This window comes from Oryctolagus cuniculus, chromosome 4 (genome assembly GCF_964237555.1).
Source record: "Oryctolagus cuniculus chromosome 4, mOryCun1.1, whole genome shotgun sequence".
Taxonomy (NCBI): Eukaryota; Metazoa; Chordata; class Mammalia; order Lagomorpha; family Leporidae; genus Oryctolagus; species Oryctolagus cuniculus.
The window spans coordinates 164,793,852-164,809,133 of record NC_091435.1 but is presented as its reverse complement, the minus strand read 5'-3'; the positions used below and the strand labels follow the sequence as shown (position 1 = coordinate 164,809,133).

The window sequence follows — 15,282 nt, the reverse complement described above, 5'->3', positions numbered from 1 at the left end:
AACAAAAAGCTGTATTTTGAGGTGAATGCCCAAGGCAGAACATCAGAACTCAGCGAGGGAGATGTAGCACTCCTGCATGAGACAGAAACATGGGCTGGCAGCATAGAGGAACAAAGCAAACTGGCAATCACAACCATAGTCTTATGGCTGATGGGAAATCTCCATTGCAGGTGAAAAGGTAAATAAGAGAGCCTCAGAGCCCCACAGATGGCACTACTAGAGGGATCCACATCATAATAGGGTTGGAGTCCAGGAAGGGCAGCTACCTGGAAAACGCATGGTAGCTTTGCTTCAGAGAAGGAATTGACCATTGCCCCCCCCCCCAATGAAGAATTTAGTAACTCAAATTAAAACAATACGGTTAAAAGCCTCAACATCAAACTGTATCAAGGGAAATATCCCAGAATACAAAATTTTTTAAAAAGAAAAGGGAACTAGGACAATACCTGAGACCTTTGGAATACCAATAAATGAACAATTATTTGAATTTTGGGAATCCCCAGAGGAGTAGGAAAAGGGGAAAGGCATAGAAAAACCTAGTCAATAAAATAATAGCTAAGAATTACTCCAATCTTTGGAGTGACATGGGAATCCAGGTGCAGGAAGCTCACAGAACACCAAATAGACATGAACAGAAAAGATCCTCAATTGACACATTATAGTCAAATTGTCAAAAGTACTTCACAAGAGATAATTCTAAAAACTGCAGGAGAAAAAGTGCAAAATCACATTTAAGAGAACCCCCAATTAGATTAACAGAAAATCTCTCAGCAGTAATATTACAGGCCAATAAAGAATGGAATGACAATCTCTAGGTTGTAAAAGAAAAAAACTGCCAACCACATATACCCAGGAAAATCATCCTTTAAGAATGAGGGAGAAACAAGGATTTTCCAAGAAAGCAAAAATTAAAGAAATTCATCTATACTAGACTGGTCTTACTAAAGATACTTAAGAATTAACCCTACACCCATAAACAAAATAAATATCAGTGTCATCATGAAAATACATGACAGTATAAAAACCACTAGAAAAGCAGATACATGAGAGATAGAAAACAAAATTTATCAATACAGGAAATGACCAAACTATTAAGATGAACAACAGAGGAAGAAAAGAACAAAGGATATTCAAAGCAAACAGAAGAAAATCAACAAAATGACAGAACTGTCTTTACTTACTGATATTAATCTTGAATGTAAGTGCATTAAATTCTCCAACTAAAAGACAGACTCACTCAGTGGATTAAAGGGGCTGCTGTTGTGGCATAGTGGGTTAAGCTGCCACTCACGACAGCCACATTCCATACTGGAGTGCCAGTTTGAGTCGTTGCTGCTCTGTTTATGATCCAGCACCCAGCTAATGCACTTGAGAAAGCAGTGGATGATGGCTCAGGTACTTGGGCACCTGTTACACAAGTGGAAGACCTGAATGAAATTCTGGGCTCCTGACTTCTGCCTGGCACAGCCCAGGCCATTATGCCTATGTGGGGAGTAAACCAGTGGATCTCTCTGTTTCACCCCTCTCTCTGTCACTTTGCCTTTCAAATAAGTAAAATAAATCTTAAAAAAAAGACCAAACCATATTCTGCTTTCAAGAATCTTAATAGTCATATAAAGAGTACCAAGATTGAAAGCAACAGGATGGAAAAAATATCCCATGCAAACGGAAACCAAAAGTGAACTGGAATACCTGTACTTTATCAAACAGATTTTTAAAAAAACTGTAAAAGGAAACATCAATATATAATGCCCAAGAGAGCAATTCGGCTGTTCTCCCATGCACAGAGAGGCAGCCTGTTGGGTTTTCCCCACCCGACAATAAGCCTTTTCCCTTACTCCGGTGTTTGGTGTGTTTTGTGGTGACCTTTCCATCCATTGGTGCCAAAACCTGGGACCAGGCGCTCACGTCGAACTTGCTCTCCCTCAGGGATGTGAGCTGCTTCAGGATCCTGGACTTCTGCTGTGAGAGGCCAGAGCCACGCCTTGACAGGCTTCTCACAAGACAAAGGAACTGGCTAGGCCAGGACGCTTCTGCTGTGATGAAACCTGACACTGGACAGTCCTTGGTCCCGCAGGGCCAGGTAGGGGCAACCAATAATATGGGCCGTCCTTGGTCCAACAGGGCATGGAAAAAAGGAATGAGGACAATGAGGACGTAATACTTGTTTGCCCGGGGACTATAAAAACCACGGGAACAAAGAGAAGGGGTTCTTGGTCTCCCAGCACTACGGTGCATGGGAGGCCAGGCCCCAGCATGCTGGACCTACAAATAAAGTCCCTTTGTTCTTTGCATTTTGGTGAGTCTTGCTGGTTCTTTCTATCTGGGCGATCCAGAACACAACACTGCTAACCACAAACTGACAGTATATATTTGACTAGGCAGAGGCCCAGTCTAGCACACCACTGGTAAACAGAACTAATCACTCCCTGTGGGTGTTATTCTAACAAATATACCCAAGGTTACAGATGTAGAAGGCTGAGTGAAAGTGGGTGATACATGCTAATCCCACCCCCACTTTCTTCCCTTCCCTATGGGCTTCAGTGCACATCTGGACCCCACAGCCAGTGAGAGAGTTTTGAGAGACATCTTGACCCCTGAGCTTAAAGAAAAATGCCTCATCTTTTTCTACACCACCATCTGGCCTGGTTGATATTTCATTCGTTAGCTCTGGGTTAACAGCCAAAACTGCCTCTCTCTCTTCCTAAACCTTCCTCCTCTATTCTGCCACTCCCTCTCTTTTAACCTAGCCACTTTGGCATCTGTTCTGCACTGCACCAGGGGGGCCATAAAGTCCTAAGAGAAATTTCAAAAAATCTATACCCATATATCTCTCTCAACATATATGAAATAATGAACAAGACCACTAGCCCTTCAAACCAGCAGGCTCACTGGATTAATTATTATTTCCAGACATATCTCCTTTTCCATAACAGCCCCTTATTCTATCACCTATCAGATTCTCCTTAGGAATCTCTGGAGGGGCGCCCATCTGCTCTGATGGATGCCCTCTCCCATAAAACCTAACATAATGGTAAACCATAACTTGCCAAACTTATTTTGCAATTTGTTTTAACAGGTTTCTGCTGATATAGCAATGGGTAATCAGTACTCATTATAGCCCCCAAGGTGGACTTCGCAGTCTCTGGTTTAACGTCACTGATTTAGAGTTAGAGTTTTATAAAAGGAGTAGAATCCCATATGAGTGTAATTTTGACCTTAAATCAGATAGAGGTATAATGTAATGCCAGCATCTTCAGTTGTCCAGGTATAATTGCTAAATGTAAATTGGGTAAAGCAAATAAGATGAATGTGTCTAAATGTAAACACTGGTACTCTAGGCAACTTATATTCTATAGAAAAACTACTTGAGTTTGCTGACATGCTTTCATAAATTGTCCATATGAAAATAGTTTAACACTGCTTGAAAATAATTAAGGTTGAAATTTGATGTGTTATTTTATTTAGAAAATGTCTTCATTTAGAGATTTCTAAGGGGTTATTTCAAAACATAAATCAAGGCAATCAGCAGGTAGAAAGCAAAAGCTATTATGTGACATAGAATCTGATTCTCTGTTAAAGCAATGAAGTTTTTTATAATATTTTGAAATCATCTTAAAAATCTGTTTAAAACCTGCAGCATCTCCTTTTGATAGTTTTGTCTAATTAATGACTCTCTGTCAGTTTTTTAGCCAGTTCCAGTAAGCTATTCTTTCTTCCATATTTCTGACTTTATTAAAAAAAAACTATTCCAAATTATGGGGTATGGTTTCAAGGACTAGCTCTTAAACTTAAGGTTTTATTTCTCATTTTTGAAACAACTAAATACAGATTTGAAGTAATCTATTGAGTAATCACTTTGTATCAATTATCAAATCTGGTCTATTTTATGTTATGATGTTAAGGGATCCTACTTCTACTAGATATTTTCAACCTCTTTGGCATTATTGACAGGCATTCAAAAAAAATCCAAGTCCAAAATTCTTTGGACTTTGATACTTCCAATTGGGCCCCTGCGAATATCAAAGTATATATGTCTCTCATCTTGTATAGACACCAACTAATCAGGCTATTTGGATTACATTACAGGTACTATCAAGATGTGAAGTGGTGCTAAATTTTAAGTTATGATAATGTAAAATTCTACTGATACAAATGTCCAAAAGTTAAAAATTCTAATGATCTTGTGTTACCAGACATGATGATTATCTTAATGAGAAAGGCCCAGAGGCCTAAAAAGGATAAATGTTTTGTAAAATCCTACCATAGACTTCTAGTTTAGACCATCAAAGTTTAGAGACGGGACTTGAGCACCCCCTTGACTTGCATGCTCTTAAAAATTTCCTCTGGTCTACTTTAACAAAACCAGGAGGAAAAGAAAGCTAGGCCCCAGAAGCAATATACAGATAGGTGGCAGGCCAGTTAATGGCTGCTCTACACAGTGATCTGCCATCAAGGAGATCCAACAGGCCAGTCCACTGCATTGGTTTACATGGAAAGCCAGGGTTTTAACAGAAGTCAGCTCATGAAGAGCCCTGGCAGCTCTGCCAGCCAAGAGTTGGATCACTGGAATCGGAAATGCCCTGGAGTCAAAGGACGCCCAGATCAGAGCCCTAGACCTTGTTGGTTCTAAGCTGAAAAGCCCTTCATTCTGCCCAGCTTCCAAAGTAACCACCACTGCTGAGGGGATAGCCAAGTAAGGTCAGCAACATTGCAGGCAGAACTATAAACTTCCTGTTAGAAATGCCACCTGCCTTCACCTGGCCAGCTCTCCTCCCAGGCCAGCTAGGTAATGGAAGTCAACAAGGTACCTTCCCCAAGGAGGTTCACACCTCCCTTATAATGTACCCCATGTAAAGAAATAAATAGGTCTGGGCTTCATTACTGACAAGGCCTTAAAGCCTACCTGGATATTATCAAGCCTCTTCTGTCAGTTTCTATCTGCCTCTCAATGGGAAAATTTGCTTGTGGTTTAGACAGCACCTTTCTTAGGTCTTCTAACAATGACTCTGTCTTTTGTTCTAGACTCTGTCTAGCTCACTTGGGGCCTCATTCCTTTGTAATCATACCCTCTAGTCTTACATGAATGGTTCTACTCCCAACCCATGTGTATTGATAGTCCACTCCCCCACTTAACATTGTATGATTATTCAGAACTTTTTCTATGAACTCTTCCTCTCTCTCTCTCTCTATGGAGTTCCCTCATCACTTGGTTAATGCTGCTCCTAGGACCACTGGCTACTGTTCTCACTCTGGCTTTTATACATTGTCTGTTTAAGTGTTTTCAGAAAGTGATCATAGAATGAACCAAACCCTTTGCCAACCAAGAAGTCAATCAAATGCTACTACAGGGATATACTTGGCTCCCCACCCAGGACATCACAACTTTAGACATCACCCCAAGCCAGTGGAGAGTAACTCATTACCCCATGTCAGCAGGAAGCAGCTCTAGAAGACAGATCATTGTCTCTCCACCCCACTGGACTTTTGTGGCCGATGTAATCCCATACAACACTTGCTTTATAAAAAAAACAAAATGGGGGAATGTTAGTAAATGGTGCCATCTTCGTAAGCCCAGCCTGGCTTACTAGAAGTCAGGTGACCAAATGGCCCAATCACAAGCATCAGCTCCACCCCCACCCTAACGAGATTTGGTTCTCCCACTTCCTTACTTCTGCAAAGCTATAGAAGATCTGTTCTCCCAGTACAGGCTGCCATTCTCTTATGAACAGGGAGGCAGCCTGTCAGGTTTTCCTCACCCAACAATAAACCTTTTCCCTTAAAAAAAAAAAAAAAGATATCAATTCAACAAGATGATACAATGATATAAATGTTTATGTAACTAATGCTGATGTGCGCAATTTTAGAAAGAAAATGTGCCGGCGCCGCAGCTCACTAGGCTAATCCTCCACCTAGCGGCGCCGGCACACCGGGTTCTAGTCCCGGTCGGGGTGCCGGATTCTGTCCCGGTTGCCCCTCTTCCAGGCCAGCCCTCTGCTGTGGCCAGGGAGTGCAGTAGAGGATGGCCCAGGTGCTTGGGCCCTGCACCCCATGGGAGACCAGGAAAAGCACCTGGCTCCTGGCTCCTGCCATCGGATCAGCGCGGTGCGCCGGCCGCAGCGCGCTGGCCGCGGCGGCCATTGGAGGGTGAACCAACGGCAAAAGGAAGACCTTTCTCTCTGTCTCTCTCTCACTGTCCACTCTGCCTGTCAAAAAAAAAAAAAAAAAAAAAAAAAAAAAAAAAAAAAAAAAAAAGAAAGAAAATGTTATTAAATCTAAAGAGATAGGCTCCAAAAAAATAAAAATGAGGGACTTCAATACTCCACTTTCATCATTGTACATATTATCTACACGAAAAATATCAAAAAGAAACAGTGGAGTCAAACCATATGATAGTCCAAATGAATTTAACGGCAGTCTACATTGTGGTGTAGCAGGTAAAGCCACCGCCATGATGCCAGCATCCCATACAGTTCATGTCCTGGTTACTCCACTTCTGATCCAGGTCCCTTCTGATGGCCAGGGAAAAACAGCAGAAGATGGCCTAAGTGTTTGGGACCCTGCCACCCTGGTGGGAAACCCAGATGAAGCTCCTGGCTCCTGGCTTTGAGCTAACCCAGCTCTGGCCTTTGCAGTCATCTAAGGAGTGAACAAGCAGAGGAAGATTCTCTCTCTCTCTCTCTCTCTCTCTAACTCTGGCTTTCAAATAAATACATAAATCTTTTTTAAAAAAGGAACTAACAAACATTTAAAGAACTTTTCACCCACAGCTGCAGAATACATATTTTTTTCATCAGTATATGGAACTTTCTTTAGGATACACCATACATTAGGCACAAAACATGTCTCAATAAATTTTTTTAAAAATCAAAATTATATAATGTATCTTTTCTGACTATGATGGAATAAAACTAGAAATCAACAACAAGAATATTTTGGGGACTAATACAAATAAATGGCAAATGAGCAACATGCTTCTGAACAAACAATGGGTCACAGAAGAAACCAACCAGAATATAACTACTCTTAAAACAAGTGAAAATGAAAATACAACTAAATAAACTTATAGGACACAGCCAAAACATTACTAAGAGAGAGGTTTATAGCAATAACTACTTACATCAAAGAATAGAATTTATTTTTATTAAAATTTATTTTATTTATTTGAAAGGCAGAGTTACAGAGAGAGAAGTGGAGAAGTCTTCCATTTGCTTGTTCACTTCCCAAATGGCCGCAATGGCCAGGACTGGGACAGGCTAAAGCCAAGCGCCTGGAAATCTATCCAGATCTCCAAATGGGTGGCAGGGGCCCAAGCACTTTCTTCATCTTCCACTACCTTACCAAATGTATTAGCAAGGAGCTGCATAGGAAGTGGAACAGCTGGGATTCAAATGCAGGCCATGGCTTAACCCCATGTTCCATGGTGCCAGCATGCAAAAATAAAAATATTTCAAATTAACAAGCTAATGGTGCATCTCAAAGAAGTACAAAAGAACAAATCAAACCCAAGATTAGTAGAAGGAAAGAAATAACAAAGATCAGCAATAAATAAATGAAACAGAAACTTAAGAAAATAGAAAAGTGGGGCTGGTGTTCTGGCATAGCAATCCCACATGGGAGTAGGTTCATGTCCCAACCGCTCCACTTCTGGTTCAGCTCCCTGCTAGTGGCCTGGGGAAACCAGCAGAAGACAGCCCGAGTGTTTGGGCCCCTGCCACCCATGTAGGAGACTCTGAAGAAGCTCTGGTTCCCTGGCTTCGGCCTGGCCCAGCCCTGGTCATTGTGGTCACCTGGGGTGTGAACCAGAGGATGACGATCTCTTTCTTTCTCTCTCTCTCTCTTTACAATTCTGACTTTCAAATAAATAAATAAAGCTTTAAAAAAAGATAATTGAAATGAAGCAGTGGTTTTTTGTAAAGATAAAATTGACAAACTTTTAACTAGACTAAAAAAAGATTCAAATAAATATTCAAATAAATACAGTCAGATACTACAACTGATGCTGCAGAAAGATCATTAGGATCTAGTTTACAGTTCTCTTTGTTTTCTTCTGGACCTTGGTAATTTTTCTTGCTTTCTTTTTGGCTGGTTATCCAAGCAAAAATTTTTGGCTTTTAGCACTTCTGGTTAGATGTAACAGGGATGGTAGGCTAAGAGTATTCATGTTATGGGATTTCTATTACCATATCTGGCAAATTACATTCCCCAAACTGGTACTCTGCACATATTTTTGATGTAGAAATTGAAATTCTGTAGTACAGTTTTCATTTTTTCACCAAATAATATGTTGTGAATGTTTTTCAGTTACATAAAATATTGTTTATAATATAATTTTTAATAAGGGCATAGTTCTTTGTTACAAATGTAAAAATTATTTTAATGATACACATTTAGCTAGACATTTAAATTTCTCAGGATTATTATTATACATAACCCTGGATGAATAATTTTGTTACTCAGCCAGCAAACCAACACACCTTTATTTTATTTTATCTATTTACTTATTTATCTTTAAAGAAATACAAATACAACTTTAGGAATATAGTTATTCTTCCCACCATTCTCATCCTCCCACCACACTCCCACCCCTCCTCCTCCTCCCTCTCCCCTTCCCAGGCCTATTCTCCATTAAGATTCGTTTTCAATTATCTTTGTACACAGAAGACCAACTCCACAATAAGTAAATATTTCAACAATTTGCAACACATGTGCACATATACGCAGAAAAACTATCTGAACTAGTTTTACAGTTAACTCTCATAATACAATTCACTGAGGACAGAGGTCCTACGTGAGGAGTTAGTGCACAGTGACTCTTGTTGTTAATTTAACAATTGACACTCTTATGCATGATGTCAGCAATCACCTGAGGCTCTTGACATAAGCAGCCTGGACTATGGAAGCTTTTTGAATTCACAAACTCCGTCAGTATTTAGCCAAGGCCATAAGCAAAGTGGAAGCTCTCTTCTCCCTTTAGAGAAAAGTGCATCCTTCTTTGATGGCCACTTCTTTCCACTGGGGTCTCACTCACAGAGATCCTTCACATAGAACATTTTTTGCCACAGTGTCTTGGCTTTCCATGCCTGAAATGTTCTCACCAGCTTTTCAGCCAGACCAGGACCTTAAGGGCTGATTCTGAGGTTAGAGTGTTATTTAAAGCAATTGTCATTTTATGAGTCTGCTGTGTGGACTGCTTCCCATAACCAATACATCTTCATTCTGTATATATTGTGAGCTAAGAGTGATGATGAAGAAGATAAGTACATTCTTTCTCTCATCCTTATTCATAAATTGTTGAATACATTTCTAGATATTCAAATGATAAATTCCTAAGAGTAAAATTTCCAACAGGTTGAAAAATCAACATACTTTCACAGATATTATCACATTAAAGTAGATGTCTAACTTATAGAAAAGAAACTGACAAGAAGAGTATGAGAAAAGAATGGAAAAGTGGAGTGTCTTGGTTTATTTTTTTTAATACCAACAATCATGATAATTTTTCTACAATGAAATATATCGTTAGGGTTTAAATACATAAAGCAGTATAAAATTAGCAAATGACCTAAGTTAAGTAAAACTTTGAAAGATACATATCCAACTGGAGAAATTACAATGTTTTATCCAATGGCTCTCAACACTGGATTTTCATTAAAATATGTGAAGCATTTTTAAAATGCAGAATTTTTAAAATCATCCCAGATGTGCTGTAACAACATCTAAGACTAGCAGCAAGATTAGAATTTTAAAAAGAAACAAACCCTCAAATGATTTTGATATGTATATAGGTAGCAAACTTCTGGCAGAATTTAAAAAAAAAGAATAAGCATAAGAGTGTTCTTGGAAATTTTTTACTTTTATGTTTTTAAATAGGGAAAATGTCAATTGAGTCTGATAAAAATTCTGTCTTCACATTTAATTAGGAAGATTTGTTAAATGTTCAGTAAAATTTACATAAAAAATTGTAATGAGTCCCTGGGGAAAAACTCTATCAGAGTGAGTTTACTAAAAAATGGTTAAAAGACATTCATGACAGATCAAGACAAATCCAAATTGTCTTCTATGTGATAGTAACTTAATGAAAACTTGTAAAAGAGATTTATCTTCATAGGAAATAAGAATGCATAACTTATAAGTTCTTTATCATAATTTACTTTCTCATATCGAAAATTTAATACATACACAAACATGGTCACTCAGGTAACACTATACAGTTCAAACACAGTGGTCATCCTTAGTAGGGTATTCAGTAAAATGCCAAGCAGTCTCAAAAAGTGATATCACATTTATCCAGTAAATAGAGAATGTTGATTTCTTAAATTTTCACAACTTAAAATTTCTTGAAGCACTGAACTGACTTTGAATTTTAAAATTCATAAATAATAAACTTATCTTTTAATTCCATTTCCCATTAACTTTATGAAATACCCTTACTGAAGTTGCATTTTCATGCAGTTTATCATAGTTTTTATCATGATTTTTGTGTATTTACCATACAGAAATTTAAAATATTTATATGACTTATTGAAAAGAAGTTTGTGTACCTTAAGATTTTAGAGAAAATCTCCCATTCTTGTCTAACATATTTGTTGTTTTATTTCTTACATTTAGGAATTTAATCCATCTGAAATATTTTGTGTGTTTATGAATGGTGAGATGTAAGAATCTAATTTTTTAAAGCTTTTATTTAACAAATACAAATATCATAGGTATAGCTTTAGGAATATAATGATTCTTCCCCCCAAACCCATTCTATCACCCCCACTCTAATCCTACCTCCTATTCCCTCTCCCATCCCATTCTTCATTAAGATGCTTTTTAAAATTAACTTTATATACAGAAGAACAACTCTATACTAAGTAAAGATTTCAACAATTTTTACCCCCGCACACACATAAACCATCAAGTATTATTTGAGAAAAAGTTTTACAGTTAATTCTTTTTTTTTTTTAACAGGCAGAGTGGACAGTGAGAGAGAGAGACAGAGAGAAAGGTCTTCCTTTACCGTTGGTTCACCCTCCAATGGCCGCCGAGGCCGGCACACCACGCTGATCCGATGGCAGGAGCCAGGTACTTATCCTGGTCTCCCATGGGGTGCAGTGCCCAAGTACTTGGGCCATCCTCCACTGCACTCCCTGGCCACAGCAGAGAGCTGGCCTGGAAGAGGGGCAACCGGGACAGAATCCGGTGCCCCAACTGGGACTAGAACCCAGTGTGCTGGTGCTGCAAGGCGGAGGATTAGCCTAGTGAGCCGCGGCACCAGCCTACAGTTAATTCTCATACTACAACTCATTAAGGACAGAGGTCCTACATGGAGAGTAAGTGCACAGTGACTTCTGTTGTTCCTTTAATGATTAATATCTTTATTTATGATGTCAGTGATCACCTGAGGCTCTTGACATGAGCTGCCAAGGCTATAGAAGCCTTTTAAATCTACAAACTCCATCAGTATTTAGACAGGGCAAAAAGCAAAGTGGAAGTTCTCTCCTTCCTTCAGAGAAAAGTACATCCTTCTCTGATGGCCCCATCTTTCCACTGGGGTCTCACTCACTGAGATCCTTCATGTAGAACATTTTGTGCCACAGTGTCTTGGCTTTCCATGCCTGAACTGCTCTCGTAGCCTTTTCAGCCAGATCTGAATGCATTAAGGGCTGAAGAATCTAACGTTTGATCTAAGTAGTCAACCAATTATCCTGCAACAGTTATTTAATTATTTGTCTTTTTCTCATTAATCTGAAATGGCTTTTCAAAATCGTAATTCATCTATATACACACACAAATTTATTTCTGTGTTGTGTATTTATATTCCTTTGCTTCATATGTGTTTTCCTGTACCAATTATGACTGTCTTACAGTTTCTCTTGATATCTGATGGAACAATTCCTCTTTTTTTTGTTACTTTTCTTCAATAGTGACTTCCTTTTTGGAACAAGTCTTCTTTTATGTCCTTCAGTGGAGCTTTATAGTATCTTTCTAGAGTTATGAACATTTCTATCAATTTTGCAAGCGTTTTGAAATTTTCAGGCAGATCATTGCAAATATTGGCAATGATGTCTCTTTTATTATATAAATGTGTTTTGTTTTGTGTACTTTCAAATTAGCTCCCAGAAAATGTTAAATAGTGGTAGTAATATCAGACATATTTATCTTGTTATGACTTTGACAATACTGAAGTACAAATCTGGTCATTGAAAAAGGAAAAATTTAAGTTATTTTTATCAAGGTGCTCTTTTAACGTTAGGTTCTAGGACACCATTATCTATCCTTCAGGAGCCCTCAATGTGAGCAGTGAACAAAGTAGTAGGAAGATGGCATGATATTGGCTAAGCAAGGCATTGGAAGACTGTGTGGACAACTGAGTTTAGAGAAAGGAGTTGGGGTAAACATCTAGAAAGAATGAGATTATAAATTACAGGTTCATTCATGGCCATTTATCATTATTTAATAAGTAATGAGTGGGTTTCATGATGATGTAATAGCAAATTGACACTGAAATCCTCACTGAGACCATGTATAAGCTAGGCATACATCCTGAAAGGGATATGAAGTCCCCTGCAGGAAAGATGGAGAGTACTCTAAAAAAGAAGGTTTTACAGAGATGCTTATCAATTATTCATATACTGTTATCATATTATAATGCATTGTAGCTACATTTAACTATATCAATTCATAAATTTTATTATCTAGATTAAACTATTCCTCTCAAAACGGAGCCACTTTAATATTTCTATGAAGAAACAGGCTGCTAGATCAAACTACATAATATTTCTTTAAATATTTTTATTTGCTTATTTGAAAGTCAAAATTACAGGGCAGGGGGAGAGAGAGAGAGATCTTCCATCTACTGGTTCACTCCCCAGATGGACACAACAGTCAGCACTGGGCCAGGCCAAAGCCAGAAGCCAGGAGCTTTACTCAGGTTCACCACATGGGTGCAGGGCCCCAAATACTTGGCCATCTTCTACTGCTCTGTCCAGGCCATTAGCAGACAACTGGGTCAGAAGTGGAGCAGAGAATGGTGCTGTGGCATAGTGGGTGAAGCTGCCACCTGCAGTGCCGGCATCCCACATGGATGCTCTTCTTCCAATCCAGCTCTCCGCTATGGCTTGGGAAAGCAGTAGAAGATGGCCCAAGTCCTTGGGCCCCTGCACTCACATGGGAGACCTGGAAGAAGCTCCTGGCTCCTAGAAAATCCGCCCAGTTCCAGCCATTGTGGCCATCGTGGCCTTCTGGAGAGTCAACTAGCAGATGAAAGACCTCTCTCTCTCTCTCTCTCTTTCTCTCTCTCTCTCCACCCTCCCCTTGCCTCTGCCTCACTATAACTCTGCCTTTCAAATAAAATAAACAAATCTTTAAAAAAAAAAAAACAGTGAAGCAGCTGGGATAGGAACTGGTGGCCATATAGGATGCTGGCATCACAGGCAGAGGCTTTACCCACTGTGCCACAATGCTGGCCCCAAACTGCTCAACATTAATAATACAAATAATTAAACTATGAGTAATACAACAGAAAGTCGAGAATGAATAGTCACTCAACTGTCTAGAATTTTATCCATCTTGCAACCAAAGGAAAAAGCACTCAAAATTTATAGCATGTCATCAATAGAAAGCTTATGAAAATCCATTATGATAGTCTGTTATAAAATGTTAAGGGGATTAAAAGATTACTTTTAACTGGTAGATAAAGTTTTCAGATTTTCTTTGTAAGCTGAGTCCCAAAGTGGCTAATACTGAGAAGATAAATTAACACTAAGAAAATGTCATTATTACTTAATAGTGATACTTATTTTAAATTGCATCTAACCTAAATTTCTTGGTATTTTAGATATAACACATTTTATCCAGTCTAATAGAATTTATAATACAGATGATGAAAAGCTTATTCTTTTCAAGCCAGACTTTCATTGCTTCTGTTACCTTTTCTCACCCACTTTTCTGGTTTTCAAATTTACTGCTAAAGAAAAAAATGACAAGGAGGAAGACAATGTGGTTACAAAGATGCTAGAATCTTTGAAGAGGTCCTTATAAAGTCATGATAGTAGCTCATGCTTTAGTTTATCGAAATACTAGCAAATACAAAGCTTATGTCAAGTAAAACACTTACTTGACTTGATATCTGCTTTTAACTTTTTATTTCATAACTTAGCTAATAACAATTTAACACACTGAACTACAAAATTCAGAAGAAAACCAAAGAATTACATTTTAGAAAACAGAAAACAAAGAATGGTTATTATGACCTTACCTTCCAGGATGTTTGTTATTTTTCTCTTCAGCTACATCAGAAAAAGGACGAGTATCTGGGCTGCTGCCACTCTCAGTCCTTTGCTAAGATGCCCACCTGGCCTGTCAGGTGTATTCTCTCCGTTAACCTGTGTAACCTTGCTTACCCTAGTCTAAATGACTGAACTCTCTCTCTCACTCTCTCTCTCTCTCTCTCTCTCTCTGTGTGTGTGGAGTCGGGGGAGGACTTCATCTAGAGAGGTACCCATCTGCTCTGACAGATGTCCTAGCCCATCAAACCTTGTGATCTTACTACTATTCTAAAGTATTTCTTGCGTGCAGACAAGAATCTCTGTTTTAGCCATCTCTGGTAATATCTTTGACAGAGCCAGCCAAAAGAAAACAATAGCAGTTGTAAACCCTGAACATCTCACCCTGTGGATGCTCCATGTCTAGACTACTTCTATCTTTTTTTTTTTTTTTTTTTTTTTTTTTTTGACAGGCAGAGTGGACAGTGAGAGAGTGAGAGAGAAAGACAGAGAGAAAGGTCTTCCTTTGCCGTTGGTTCTCCCTCCAATGGCCGCTGCGGCCGGCGCGCTGCGGCTGGTGCACCGCGCTGATCCGATGGCAGGAGCCAGGTACTTCTCCTGGTCTCCCATGGGGTGCAGGGCCCAAGGACTTGGGCCATCCTCCACTGCTCTCCCAGGCCACAGCAGAGAGCTGGCCTGGAAGAGGGGCAACCGGGACAGAATCCGGCGCCCCGACCGGGACTAGAACCCGGTGTGCCGGCGCCGCAAGGCAGAGGATTAGCTTACTGAGCCACGGCACCGGCTTCTATCCTTTCTTCTGCCTTATCTATTGGAACCAGTCTCTGTCAATATTTCATGGAGACTGAGGCTTGCCCACTTTTTCCTTTAAACTAGCCACTCTGGCACTCTCTGCTCTTTCAAAGTCTCGTTTTGCTTCTCTCTCTCTCTCCTTCTCCTATACTCCCTCCGTCTCTCTCTCCTTCCCATGTGCTATCCCTCCTTACTTAGTCTCAAAGGGCAGGAAGGGCAA

The 15,282-nt window shown here is 39.4% G+C and overlaps 1 protein-coding gene across 2 annotated transcripts in view; it reads right to left on the bottom strand.

Moving 5' to 3' along the window:
- The window catches only part of ZCWPW2 (zinc finger CW-type and PWWP domain containing 2), a 208,037-nt gene that overhangs the window by 125,022 nt on the left and 67,733 nt on the right, over positions 1-15,282 (bottom strand). The window contains exons 1-2 of one of the 2 annotated variants that reach the window (XM_051858902.2): positions 5,673-5,781; positions 5,427-5,518 (exon numbers count right to left, since the gene is read on the bottom strand). The exons of the other annotated variant lie outside the window; for it this stretch is intronic. The gene's annotated coding sequence lies outside the window, so the exon portion shown is untranslated. Of the gene's footprint in view, positions 1-5,426; positions 5,519-5,672; positions 5,782-15,282 lie in introns of those variants that run through there. 2 annotated transcript variants of the gene reach the window in all.